The 15,095-nt window shown below is 39.5% G+C and overlaps 1 protein-coding gene across 14 annotated transcripts in view; it reads left to right on the forward strand.

The window, feature by feature from the left end:
• Positions 1-15,095, forward strand: part of COL21A1 (collagen type XXI alpha 1 chain) — a 227,203-nt gene that overhangs the window by 54,714 nt on the left and 157,394 nt on the right. Inside the window, exon 1 of one of the 14 annotated variants that reach the window (XM_041725169.1) lies at positions 3,073-3,263. The exons of the other annotated variants lie outside the window; for them this stretch is intronic. The gene's annotated coding sequence lies outside the window, so the exon portion shown is untranslated. Of the gene's footprint in view, positions 1-3,072; positions 3,264-15,095 lie in introns of those variants that run through there. 14 annotated transcript variants of the gene reach the window in all.

The following is a 15,095-nucleotide window of genomic DNA, read 5'->3' on the forward strand; positions in this document are numbered from 1 at the left end:
TTTGCTATGGGACTTATCCAGAGTTGGTTTCTATGATTTGCAGCCTCAAGACCACCAGGTAATTCACCCTTTCCTTTCCCAGGCTGCCTATTGCGCTTTTGAAACTTCTCACTTCATCCTCACCCTTGATTTAAAGTGTGAGGGCATAATAAGATTGGCTTGGGATGATCCTGCCTGCAATCCTAGAGAAAGCATTTGAGATCTGCCTGCTTTGCGAATAGGGCATTATTTGAAAGTGATTTTAGCTATTTGTGATGGGGTGGAAAGGGGCTTGTTTTGTTTACAGTTCTGTCCCAAAGGTCTAGCCTGATGCCCAGAACCACATCAGTGCATTCAGTACATATACACTAAGGCTATTCTCCCTTGGTCTGTCACATTAGTGAATTTGTTCATTCAATAAATATTTATTGTTCACATGGGAATATAATGGTGGGTAATACAGAGATGACATTTGTTTCCCAAGATACTGAGTTTCAGCTGTAGTTGTATGGCTTGGCTGTGGTAGATTGATTAAATTGGCTTTCATTGTTGAGAATTTGAAACTTAAAATGCAATAATAGAACAATAGTATAGACTGATTCTGCTGGAGAATAGAAAGAATTATTACCTTGAGCAGGAGTGAGCCCTGAATAGTCAGGGCAGAAGGCATTTCTAAGGGAGCAGTGTATCAATTAAAGGCAATCATTTTGTAACACAGCTCTTTCTATATCCAGAGCCAGGGTTTGGGTGGGGGCTGAGAAGAGACAGAAGATACTCTAAAGGAAATGAAAGATTCTTTTGGTCTCTTCTGCTCTGATTTTGTGGTCTATGACTTAGATTTCTGTTACCGAGGAGGGAGATTTGAATGCAATAATGTTCTAAAAAAAATGTAGGGAAATTTTACTTGGCAAGCATATTCTCTTTTCTAATTTTTAAATTTAAAGGTTTATGTGCAAGTCTTAAATAAAAGATATAATAAATATTAAATAAAAATTAAATAATTAATAAAGTATTTATTGAAGAATATAATAATTACATAATATTAATTGGACATTAAGAAGATATTAGAGAAAACAGCCCAGGGAATTCAGACTTTGCTAGAATATCTGGGCTTACAGACTCTGCGTTAGTCTTCTATTGTTGCATAACAAAATCTCCAAAACTTAGCAGGTTAAAAATGACACAAATAAATTATGTCTCAGTTGCTCAGGTTGGAAGCCTGAGTATGGGGGGGGGGGGTCTGAGGCAGCAGAATTTGAGGTATGGCTAGTGTTTAGAGACTAAGGGGGCAAGGAGGTGGAGAGGAAGTAGCAATTCCTGAGGGTGGAGAAAAAACAGACTTGGAGATGTTTTAAGGAATTCAGAGCTTATTTTAAGAGCAATGGAAAACCATGTTAGTGTTTTAATCAGGAGAGGGTCATATTTACTTCAGAGTAAAGAGTGAGGCAAAGTCCCATCTTGAGCAATTGCTTGAATGGTGGTGACTGAAAAAGGTGGGGAATACAGTGAGGAGGAGCAGGCTTTTTAAAAGGGGAACAGAAAGATAAACTTGACCACATTTTATTTGAGTGCTTGTTATTCATATAAGTGAAGATGTCCAGTGGACACTTGGGATACTGTGTCCCATTGGGGGACACTGGGATACTGTCCCAGTGGATACTGGCTAACAGAGAAAGAGACTTGGGTTGGAGATGTAGACATGGGAATACCTGAAATGAGAGGCTTTTAACCTTTTAATACATGAAAAGCAGAGGGTCATGAATTGAGAATCTAAAAAACCATAGAACCTCTCCCCAGAAAATTACTGTATATATATATGGGGCTGCTATCTATGTTTCCATATTGGGAAGTTGTCATATTTTCATTGATATGACCTAGTAAGAAATATATTTGTATACGAATGGACTATAACATGAATATATAAATGAATGGGGAAATTCAGAACATGATAATCATCCCAAGATCACTGTGTCTGACCTGAACTTAGTAGGATTCAGTTATTGAAGGAAGGAAGGAAGGAAGGAAGGAAGGAAGGAAGGAAGGAAGGAATGCATTTCTTTGTGAAGGTTCTCCCCTGGAGAGAAATTGATTCAGATATTCACTCAGCCCATATTTATTGAGCACCTACTAATGTTCCAGGTATTGTTCTAGATGCTGAAGGTAAGGCTAGGCACAAGGCCTATTCTCTGTCCTCATGGAGCTTCTCTTGAGACGGATGCAAAGCAAAAGATCAGTTAATACAAGTTCAAAGAGTAATAAGTAATCTGTTGAGTGGAATAAAGTGGAATTAGGGGATGTGAATCATTGTGGGAGTTCCATTTGGATGGAGCGTGCAGGAAGGGCTCTCTGGAAGGGGCATTTAAGACCTGAATGATTAGAAGCAGGCAACTATGATAGGGTCTGGGATAGAACTTTGGAGGTAGATAAAGTAGGGAGACAACACACTGATATGTATGAAGAAGGGCAAACAGGCCACAACGGCGGGGGTGGGGGTCAAGCAGAGTGAGAAGTGGGGAGAGTGACAGGTGAGGGGGCAACGGGGCTCAGGACACACTGGAGTTCTAATCACAACTTTCTGGGGCTCTGCGAGTAATGGGCAGAGCAACAGATTATTCCTTTATTGTCATAAAGGCAGTCGCCTTGTTCCAGAACTTCCTGTAATTTATAGGTCCTCAGAGGTAACTGCCTACCTATTTGAAAGTGAACTCGTGTTTTCTGGCAACTGTTTCCTTAGGTCAAAGGCAGGTACTACTAGTCAGCTGCGGGGCGCCCCCTGGGAGCCGTTCTCACGGGGCGAGGGGGGCAGGCACCTCTGATCCGTGCAGCGCCCCCACCCCGGGCCCTCGCCGCCCCTGGCGCCCGCCCTGTCATCCTCCGCGGTGCCTCGATCTTCCCCGCTTCCCGGGTACTTGCTCCGTCCGCCCCTCGCGTCGCGCCCTCTCGGGTCCCGGCGGGGTTCGAACCGGGCGTGTCTCCACCAGGGTTAATTAGCAGTTCGCCCTTGGAGATCGCGATCCAAAACCCACCCTCCGGCCTGGCCCAGCGGAAAGGGGGCGGGTGGGGAGTGCGGACCTTATCTCCCGGGCTCCGCCTCCAGGGGCTGAGAGCGAGCTCCAGAGCCAGCGCCGCGGGAGACGGGGCTCGGGGCGCAGGGCAGCAGCCGCACCTCGGCCCGCGCTCCGTCCGGTTGGGGCTGCCGCTGCCTGCGACGGCCCCGAAGCCCTGGTGCACCCCGCAGCTGCAGCTGGCTGCGGCCGCCACCCTGACCCCGGACGCCGCGCCAGGTAAGGGGGCAGCGCCTTCTGCCTTCACCCTGCCAGAAATGACAGACACGGGGCTCAGGGCTGCCCCCCTCGGGGCTGCAGTCGGACATCCTGGTTGTCCTGGGGCTCCAGCCTCTCCCGCGCTGAAGCGGTTGGTGCACCGAGAGATCCGCGCGCCCAGGCTGCAGGCTGGGATGGCTCGGTTTGTCTTGCAAAGTTACCGGGTGTTACTGACTCTTGGGAGGTTCGCTGGGGTGCTGGTTTTTTTTTTTTCTGCTTCGGGGTGTTTGGTATGGTGCTGTGATGTACACCCCGAGCCCATCGTCCCTTGGAAGGGGCGGCGGCGTCCACACGTGGCGCGCAGGGCAGTGGGCGGTGTGTGCCGCCCAGAGGGTCCCGTGAGATTGCTGCTCAGTGCCGGCGCTTGGGGAAGCTTCACAAAACTTGGCGCTTGAGCAGCACCCTAGGCCAATTAAATCAGAATTTGTAGGAGTGGGACGTGCACATTTAAAAACCACTCTTCTCAGGTGATTTCCATGTGGAATGGTTTGGGAACCCGTGGGTGAGAGCAGTGGTTCTCAAAGTGTGGTCTCTGGTCAGGAGCATGAGCATCACCTGGGAACTTGTAGGGACAATCTGGAGCCCAGGCTGAAACTCTGGGAGGAAGGCTGGAGTTTTCATGAGCCCTCCAGGTGATGCTAGTGTTTACTCACCTTTGAGAACTGTTGGGTTGGATCTCAGTTAAGGTAAAGGCAAGCACCTGCAAATTCCCCTTCACCGCGCGGAGGAGAAAAAGGAACACTTTTCAGAAAATCCTAGGTATGCATCAGTAGGGTTTGACACATATTAAAAAGAAAAAACAAACCACACACACACTGGGAGCTTTGGAGGATCTTGTAAAGAGTAGAGACTTAGCTTGAGCAGTTATTACATAGTAGAATTTGCATACTTTAGGAGAGAATAGAAATTTTATTGTTTTAGAGCTGAAATGAAGCCAAAGAAGAAATGTACATAGGAGTCTTGTAGCTGTAATAACATGAATCTTTGGATCCCAGTGAGATGATTACAGATCATCCCTGTCATCAGTGTACATTACTAGGACCGCCCCCCCCCTCCCTTTTAAGCAGTTGGAGGTTTAAGGGATTCATGCCAGTTCTCCATAGTGAAAGGGAATTCAGCATTGCAGGTCTCTGGATTACCCAAAGTGGCTTCTTTTTTTCTTAGAGATTTGAGATTTCAAAATTTTGGCTAAAAAAAAAAAAAAATTCCAGCTGTTTCTAAGTCATTAGTACAGAAATAGAATGACTTTGCAAACAGGCTTAAATGGGTTAGAAAATCTGATGTTGGATAAAAAGCTAGAATAGGCATGACTCCAGTCCCAGCACATGTGTGCTGTGGTGAACACAGTGGAAACCGTAGCAAGACTTTCTGTACAGAGAACATTAATTTTCCAAGCTGGGATTTTCTGTGCCAATTTGTGATTGTGGTATACAGAGTTATTAAGGGACAGGTACTAAGCTTGTGTTTAGAGAATTGGGGAAAACACAGGTAGTGGTTAGGAATGGGAGCCTTTCACTGAGGTGGACACTTGATGGGATGAGCACTGGGTGTTTTTCTGTATGTTGGTAAATTGAACACCAATAAAAATTAATTAAAAAAAAAAAAAGGAATGGGAGCCTTTGTCTGAGGCTCAAGACTCAGGTTCAGAAGGTGCTCTTCTGCTTTCCTGTGCTCTGGGAGGGTTGTGTAACTTCTTTGAGCCTCACTTTTCCCATCTATAAAATGGGGACTGTAGTAGTACAATGCATCCTTCATAATTCTCACATTTTTGTCAGAGTTAAGTGAAATAATGTTTCCAATGTGTTTAAAATAGTAAATTAAATATTTGCTAGTGTGAAATATGCATACACCACTCTCATACTAAGAACAAAAAAAACCCTAATCCCTAAACACCTTGAAATGAAAAATATGTTGGTTACATGGTCAGATTTTGTATTTAAATGCCAACCTAACCCTTAGAATTTACAGTTTTGCTTTTTGCCAGAATGTGAACATATGAATATTTTCAAATTCTCTTCATAATTTTATTGTGTGTTTTATATGGAACCTTCTAGAATTTTATTTTTTAACTTGATTAGCTTCAAATCATCTAGTCTTTATTCACTCTCTGTGGTGAAGGATTTCATTCACTACCTGGTAGATTTTATAATCTATTAGCATTCACATTTAAATAGTCTAAAAATCTGGCTCTCCACAATATCTTTCCTTATCAAAGAAAATTCAGATGGTAAGAGAGCATCTAAAAGTGGCATGCTGTGGCAGCCAAGAGAACCACTTGAGAAGTACCAAGAATACTTGAGAAGTATTTCTTAGGTTCTTGAGAGTGAGCATAGAATGAAACCTTATCTAGTTACATGAAGGTTTGTTCAAGAGAATATAAGAGAAAGCAAAATGAGGACACGGGAACAAGGACAGGCCTAAACTGGCAAAAAGGGTAGGTGAGGTAATTTAAGAATCCTTTTTCTCCTTAACTGCAATAATTTCAAAATGCTTCAAACCACATACACAAAAAGCAATTCTTTGCACATTGTTGGACTGGAACTGATCTGAATGATCCTCTTAGGACCAAATATTCTGGTGAAAAAATATGGTATCAATTCCAAAAAGGATGCCAAATTATTCTGCACTTTGAAATTAGTCTTAATTATCCTTTGATTTTAGTGATAAGTTGAATATTAGATTTATAACTTATAGCATCTTTTTATAACTCGCATCTTTGAATTCGAGAGGTTATGCTAGCCTATTATTAATCTTCTGTTACTTCCTGGATACTAAAGGTAATACAGGTTCCAGCATATAAGCATCTTAGTAACTCTTTCAGGCAATCAGGTCTTTATTAGGATACTTTTGACATTACAATTGAATGTTAAATTGAATATAATTAAAATTTAATGTTATTAAATTGTCATTACAATTTAATGGGTTTTCTGCTTAAGTCACTAGGTATGAAATGAGTAGCTGTGGGGGGTGAAAAGGAAAGATTAGAGATACATATCTTGATGGGAAAAATGAAGGCATGTGGAAGCAAACTCTCAGTAATCAAAGTATATGTTCTGGATAATTTATCTGAAGAGCTAAGAGAGTCTGCGATGTTGCAATTTGCAGTGAAAGGATGTGGCACCACTGCTTGCAGTGAGTGGTCAATTAGGAATGATCAATACTGCAATGCCCCACAGTGATTTTATGATTCTCCACTTGTACGCATAAGAACTGGAGCAGAGATGGTTTTAGAGAAGCTAGCTTAATTGCACTTGATTTACATAACCCGGCTGACTTAGAAAGGTTTTGATGAGAGTTACCTGGCATTTACTTAGTTCATTTTGAGCGCCTATTTTGTTCCATTGTGGATGGTTTTACCATTAAGGCCAATCTTTGGAAGTCCTGTAAGTAAAACACATCAGTGGAAACGGATACATGTTTTTATTTTGTATTTATTGTCTTTGGATCATATTTCTTAGCATGAAATAGTAATTCTTTAGCTAGATTCATTATCATTCTTATGAAAAACAAAGTAGAAATGTTTATTTTTGGCATTTAGTCCAGTCTCACGCCAAAACAGTCATGGAGACCAAGTTCCCTAACTTTCTTCACCCTCTTACGGTTGAGGACACTCTTCAGCCAGCCTGCCTAGCCTTGTATTTGACTCTGCCACTTATTAGTTGTTTGAACTTGGGCAAGTCGCACATGTTTTTTGTTTGTTTGCTCAGTAGTAAAATTGGAGTAACAGAACCTACCTTAGCAGGGTGGTTGTATGAAGTAAATTCGTTAACATCCATAAGGTTCTTTTAACAGTGCCTGACTCAGGGTAAATGCTTAGTAAGAATTTGCTGTTATTTTACCTTGGACTTAATGGTTTAAGCTGAAGCTCTCTTTTCTGTTTTCACCTCTCAAAATTGAATCCTAAAAAAAAAAAAGTAGGTTATGTTCATTTGTTGGTTTTTCTGTTTTAGATAGTGAGAGAATTTGTATCAGAATAAGTGAAGTACTTCAAGTTTCTCAGAAAATAATACAACATTTTGAATAACTTTTCTAAAAGTTCCCAGATGCTGCTGCTGGCCAGAGATCACACTTTGAGAATCACTGCTTTAACCCACTGGTTGCCAAAGTTGACTGAACATCACCATCACCTGAGCACAGTTCTTTAGACTGTTAATACTCAAGCTGATGGAAAAATTAACCAGTTTGGTTAATTTGTTGTGAAAAGCAGTAAGGTAATCATGTTCTTTATAAAGAGAGGCCCTGTAACATTATACATTGGTATCTGTGGGATTCCATGTATTCAGTGCTAAGGAATATTATGATTGATTTAGTATAAATGAGGAGACAGAAGCTCAGAGGCATCATTCTTGACTAAAGGCTTATGGAGAGCTAGTTGTAGCACTGGGTAACAAATCAGGGTTCCTGTGTTCTACTCAGTACATTTTTCTTTCAACTACTTTACCTTCTGAAAAATCAGATAATGTGACAGAGGAACATAATCCAAGATAGAGTGTTATTGGGATGCTACAGATCTACCCACTCAACCCAGTTTGCTTTCAGAGTTACCTGTTCAGAAGACTTCCTTAATGAAAAACCACTGAAAACAACATGCCCATCATGCCAAAAAAATAAATTTATAGCTGTCAGTTGTAAAAGGGATATTTTTTTCTATTAGGTTTGCCTTTTATAAGGATTCAGTTTAGTTTTTTGCTTTGTTGTTTCTTTGGCATTTTGGTTTTTACTAATGAAAAAACTTAGAGATATCTTTGAAAATTTCAGGAAACGTTGACAGTTTTTTCATGTCCAAGTTTAGTGACCTTCTGGGAAGCCTGCCAGTTGCTTGTGTTCTATTCAGTGTTTAGTTTTTATTTTGAGTTGTGTTGTTTTGATCTAGGTCAATTTAGCCATGATAGCAATGTTATGCTATTTGTTAACAATGTTATGCTATTTGTTATGCTATTTGTTATGCTATTTGTTTTTACAATTAATGATATCAAGAAGAAAAGAGAAACGCTCAACAAAATTTTCTTTTAACATTCAGAGGAAAAAGAAATTGTAGTGAAGTTTGAGATTTATAGAAATTTTGTTCTTTTAAAAATATTCTTTGGAAATTTAGTTTTAAAATGTTATAGGGACACTCAGAACATAGGTATTGCATGTTTATGGTTATTTTCAAATCCATAGGTGATTCAGTGGTTGAAACAACTTTTTGAAATACATATTTTCAAAAATTCTAAACCTTGCTATGTATGTATTTTGCTGCTTTATTAGGGAGAGAGAATTTGTACCTCACAGAATGAGTCTAGGCCTGTGTTTTCCAATAGTACCCAGAATTAGGTAGAGTATTAAAGATAAGACAAGAATATTCTTTGTAATGTTCAGCCATTCATTAAATAGTGTTTAGTGCCTACCACGTGCTTGGCTGTCCTAGGGGGATTCAAAGAAGTTGCTAAATTCAGTTTAGTAAGTCTATTAATAGCCATTTGGCAGTTTTCTTTCCTTTTTCTTTTTTTAAATGGAAAACACCCTTCAATTTATTATGTGAAAATAACATTCTGTAAATATCTTTAAGTTAAAAAAATGTATAAGGCAAAAATTGTTCTGATTTAAATTTAGAAAAATCAACAAAGCCTGATATATCACTTAGTTTCTTCTCCATCCATTTTTTAAAAAAGATTTTATTTATTTATTTATGAGAGAGAGGGGCAGAGACATAGGCAGAGGGAGAAGCAGGCTCCTTGCGGGAAGCCTGATGCGGGATCACAACCTGAGCCAAAGGCAGACGCTCAACCACTGAGCCACCCAGGTGCCCCTTCTCCATCCATTTTTGACTCTCATTTGACATACTACCATGGATCAGTTTTTAGAATGGGTTGAGCATGATTTGAAGGCATATCTTGGTGAGAAATGGAGAGTTTATCCCAGAGAGAAGCACTGTGGAGAAGGTAAACGCCCAAGATAGGCAACTATCCAGGCACTTCCCTGGAGAAACTTCATTTGCTTTGGGCAGTCTGCCTGTTCATCATTTTACAGCTCCTTTTACACTTCTCTTCTTGTTCGAATGTGAGCTAGCACCTCCAGACTAAGGTTTGAAATGAGAGAAATAAAAGCTGTGGGGAGCAGGAATGACATGGTAAGTGTCTTCACTAGAATGGGTTAAGTGGAGTTCTCACTTGGGTTCCTTTGGAATGAGGAGGGGGGTGGGAATGAAAAAAGAAGGGTTCATACTCTTGCCAGGAAGTGGAGGTACATGGAGCCTGATTCAAGCTCTGTATATATTTAGGGACAGCAAGCCACTAAAGTATGTGGTGTGACCAAGTAGGTACCTACTGTCTACATGTCATTTCTGTATACCACTTCAATAGTAAAAATAATATTTATATGTAATATACTTAATAAATAGACGCTTTCATTGTTTCCAAGAAGGCTCTGAACCACGAAATGAGAAACTTGGATTCTAACCTCAGCTGCCGCCAATTTACTGAAAACTAGTAGCTTTGAAAATCCTGCAGGAAGGGACAGCCAGGCAGGTGTGATTGGAAGGTCTTCTTTCATTTAGCTATTGTTTTTCTTTTCCTTGGTTGCAAGCACTGTTTGAAGCCATCATGGGACATGTAAAGAATTGCGGCCCAGAGCATCTATATACAGAGTTTAAGTCAATGTGGAGTAGAATACTTTAGGAAATTACCCTACTGAGAAATGTAGAACACACTCCTATTAACATGCTTTTTGAAAAGATAGATAATAGTGAATGCAGAATAATGAAAGAACATCTTTTTATTTCAAGAAAATCGTACATATCTTTTCATGATGGCTAAACAAAATTTTCTCGGCCTCCATGTGGGGAATTATATAAAAAATGATCATTGCTCTTTTCAACGCTTGAAAAAAAATTTCTGAGTTATGGGTTTTGTGGGGGAAATCAGGTTTATATGAGTAATCAAATTATATTTTTGAGCTCTGAATTGCATGTTTCTTAAAATGTTAACAGTTGTCTTTGGTTTGTAGAATGATAGATATTTTCTTTCTGCTTTCCTTTTGTCTGTTTTAAAATATACATGTATTACTTTTATAATGCAAAAATGAATGCCTAACTAGATGCTATGTAGATGGAAACATTTGAAATTATAATTTTGAATTCTCATACAAATGAGAGAAAATGATGTTATAGTGTGATTAATTTATGTTCTTGTAATTCATAAAGTACATGTTGTGCCAGATGTGCTTTTAAATACTAGATACTAATTACAGATAGTAAAATACAGCTAAAGTGACACAAATATTTTTGTAAAAGCAGAAAATCAGTTTATTACTCCTTGTGAATGCCAAAAGAATATTCTGTACTCTTAAGACATTGAGGCCATGTAGGATAATAGCTCAGATCATGGGTGTTGTATAGCATGGGCTTGACACTTAGCACCTGTGTGAATTTGTGCATATTATTTAACTTTTTAAAAAAATATTTTATTATTTATTCATGAGAGAGAGAGAAGGCAGAGACACAGGCAGAGGGAGAAACAGGCTCCATGGAGGAAGCCCAACTTGGGACTCGATCCCGGGTCTCCAGGATCACACCCTGGGCCAAAGGCAGCGCTAAACCTCTGAGCCACCAGGCTGCCCTTATTTAACTTTTTAAAGCTTGATTTGTCCATCTGTCAAGTGAGGACCATAGGACCAACTTCTTGTATGGTTAGGAAGGTTAATTGTAATAATTCAAATAAACATCTCAGCATAGTGCCTGGCAGATAAAAAGTGCTCAAATTTGTTATTATCATAAGTATAATATTCTACCTACTTTTAAGCTTTTTCACACTTGAGACTGGGATATCCATCTTTTGGAAAATGCATTACTACTTTATTTTTTAGATTTATTTTGTGTAGAGGGAGAGAGAGAGTGCACATGTTTGAGCAGGGATGGGGCAGAGGGAGGAGCGAGAGAGTCTTAAGCAGATTCTGTGCAGAGTGTAGAACCCCACGTGGGGCATCATCTTAAAACCCTGAGATCATGACCTGAGCCGAAATCAAGAGTCAGATGCTTACCTGACCGAGTCACCCAGGTGCCCTGTGTTATTACTTTGGATGTGAATATCCTCTGTATATTGGGTCTTGAAGAGGCATATCCAGAATTTTGCCATTGTCTACATTGGGCTGAAGGAGAGGAAAGTATGGACGCAGGGGATGGTGTCTCCTGAAGCTGACAGTACACTAGGTGGCAGTAACAGTGGCCTTTGCAAGGAATACTTGTGTTGATCTGGAGTCTGCAAGACTGTCATCCTTTGCCATTTGGCACAGTCCCAGAAGGTCACTGTGGTGGTTTGTTGGGACTGAAGGTATCTTCAAGTCTTGTTTGCAACTATAGGTGGTATATCACCAGTTCCTGGATTTAGCAATTGCAGAGATCTCTTTGGTCAGGGACACAGATAGCCCATTATCACAGCTTTGTGAAAATTAGAAGATAGCCATGTCAATAGGCAGATGCAGTCTGGGGTTTCAGTATTCATTTGCTTTGTCAGCTAGGTTTCCTTGTGCTGTTGCAGCCCAGACTTTGGTGCATTTGTATAGGACATACATTTGTCTATCCATTCAGCAAATATTTTTTTCATTCTTTATAATTTAAACTAGATCCTGGCAATGCAACGATAAATAAGATATAAGCCCTGTCCTCAAGGACTCATAATCTCTTAGCAAACTTCTGCATGGATGCTCTGGATGTCAGGGTTAGTTGTCATACCACAAAGCTCCTAAGATGGTTTTATGCTGCTTATGGTAGGATGCTTTAAAGAGGTTGTTGTTTGTAATCGTGTTAATTGCCTCACATTCATTATCTGAGAGTTTATTATTAGCATCTGTGGTTGGATCTCTTTTCTCAAAACTGGTAATTTCCACTTATATAATGTACGTAAGTAAGTTTCTACAGAGTATTCAGATTTAGTACATAGTCTATCAAATAAAAGACTAAAACCAAACCAAAAAAACCATATAAATTGAATTCAACTGACTGAGGCTTGACAGAGGAAAAATTTGGAGGCACTGAAATCAGAATCTATTACTTTTAGACTACACATGTCAGACCCTGGTAAAAAATGTGAATGTTTTTGATCTCTGATTCATTCTAAATTAAATGAATGGCCAATTACCGATATAGGATAGTTAGAGCCATTCGTGCATCTGTGTTTCCTTAACTATGCCTCTAAATATTTTTAATTTCTAGATGGGTAGTGTAATTTCATATTGGACAATTTTTGGCCAGGCTTATTACATTATTAAATGCTAAGTTTGAGTAATGCAATGAGTTTGTGCATTTTAAATGTTTCTACATCATCTTGAATATGGCTGCCAAGTTGAATTTGAAATTTCCCTTTTAGTAACCTGCCATCTTTTTGAACTTTAAGCCTAAAGCAGCATAAGTAAGGCTAGAGAAGCAATAATGTCACATTTTCAAACTTAAATACTAACTTAAATTTAAAAATAAATGTATCTGTTCTACTTTATCCTCTCTTCCGGATTAACCTCAAAGATGAGCATATATCATAAAGTGAGCTGCAGAAGAAATTTTTTCCTATTCCTTTCTTTCATTGTCTTATTATTGCCAATCCTTGTCTTATTATTGCCAATCCTTAGACAAGGCTAGTCTATTTCACCCAAACCAGTATCCTCAAGGAATCCACTTATACAGAGCTACAGTATTTCAAAGCTGCAGTAAAGAGGACATGTATGCAGCCTCACTTTTCTAGAGTAATAAGACTTTTCTAATCTTTATTACTTTACAGAATTTCATATTTTGACTTTTTTTATTCAAAATTTTCTCCTGAGATTTCTGTTTTCTCAGAGCCATCTATTGATATATTATAAGGTAAAAGGGGAAAGGATGAAGGCATATTTTATTATCTTCGAAATCTGCAAAAATATGTTTCAGTCTAACATTCTCTCTAGGGAGTTGGCAAGTTTTAGATGGAAAAAATGCAGGAATTTTGGTATATCAAGCAGAATGTGGGATATAGAAAGTCTCAAGGAAGGCATTGCTTTGTATTTTATTATATTTACAACAAGGAGATGTTGGTGATTATAAAAACATTGACTATGTGCTATATGAAAAAAACAAAAATGAGAAATGGAGTTAGCAAGTTTAATTTCAGTGCCTACCAAGATGCTTGATAGATTAATGTTGGTCATGACCCCAGGTTGTTTATGATACTGTTGAGAGATTGACTATTTTAAATATTATTTTTAAAAGACAAAATAAGACTGTCATGGAGCTCTAAATGGTCTAATACTGAAAGTAGGCACTGTGGAAGGTGTGGTCTGTTTTTGTCATGATGTGCTTTGTAGAGAAGGTGGAGCTTAATCCTTCTTGAAGCATGATTCAGTTTGGACAAATGATTGGTTTAGACACACACTCTAGTCAACATAAATCATAGGGCTGGAAATTAGAAATAGTTGTTTACAGTATAAATATTATTGGTATCAATAATGCTTATCCCTATAGCATACTGTCCTATTCCAGACACCTCCTGTGTTGGGAACCTTTCAGTTTGAGGGACATGCCCATTTATTAAAAGCTTTTTAAAATTAAAACTTCCTTCCTGGAGTTTTGTACTCTGGGAGTGACAGGGAGAAGTTTAATTTCTCTTCCACGTGGCAGTCTTGCCAGTATTTGAAGACAAGTGGAACATCATATTCTAAAACTTCTTTTTTGCAGTGGTTTCCAGTTACATCTCCAGTCTGATAACCTTCTCTAGACCCATTGAGGTTCGATTCTTTCTGATCATTGGTTGCTGAATAGAGAGGGTGTAGCCCAAGAGTGAACTAATTGTTGGCAGCCAGTTTACAATAATGACTTCAGTTTACCATTAGCTAAGAACTTTTAGTCTGTTCAGACCAGCTGTGAAGCCAACAGATTTGTATTGAGCATTCTACAACCCAGATTTTGGCTCCCAGGACATTTGTGTGTTTCTTTCTTTTTTTTTTTTTTTTAAGATTTTATTTATTTATTCGTGAGAGACACAGAGAAAGAGAGAGAGGGAGAGAGGCAGAGACACAGGCAGACAGAGAAGCAGGCTCCATGCAGGGAGCCTGACGTGGGACTCGATCCCAGGTCTCCAGGATCACAACCTGGGCTGAAGGTGGTGCTAAACCGCTGAGCCATCGGGGCAGCCCCCATTTGTGCATTTCTTTTGAATTTTGGCTTGTGGCAATTGGCCCATAATTTATCCAGGTGATCTTTTAATAAAGTCTTTCATTCAGTTAGAGATCATTCTTTGCTTTGTGTGGAGTTATAATTTGCAGGTCATCATTGCCCTTATGCAAATTATAAGTAACCAATTAACTGGACAGGGCAAGTGGCAGAAATCTAAGAAACCATCACTAGACCCTTCCTACTATGTTGGCCTCAGGTGTTACTCTCTATTGGGGAGCCATTTAGTTTTATATTAAGGTTACATTTTGTCGGTTCTCATTTGAAGTCTCTTGAGCAGAGTATTCATCTGATGTCACCTTAATACTCCCATCAGAGAAGTCCAGGTCATTTTGACATGATTTATCCTTGGTACTTAACAAGTGTTTTAGGTTGGTTTCATGTAAGCAGCATACAGGTGGACTGAAAAAAAAAATTACACGCTGGGGCACCTGGGTGGCTCAGTCAGTTGAGTATGAGACTCTTGGTTTCTTCTCAGGTCATGGTCTTGGGGTCATGGGATCAAGCCCCACTTCAGGCTCTCCACTCAGCTTGGAGTCTGCTTGAGATTCCCTCTCTCTCTGCACCTCCCGCTGCTTGCACACACACATTCTAAATAAATAAATAAATAAATAATAAAT

Source organism: Vulpes lagopus, chromosome 1 (genome assembly GCF_018345385.1).
Source record: "Vulpes lagopus strain Blue_001 chromosome 1, ASM1834538v1, whole genome shotgun sequence".
Classification (NCBI taxonomy): Eukaryota; Metazoa; Chordata; class Mammalia; order Carnivora; family Canidae; genus Vulpes; species Vulpes lagopus.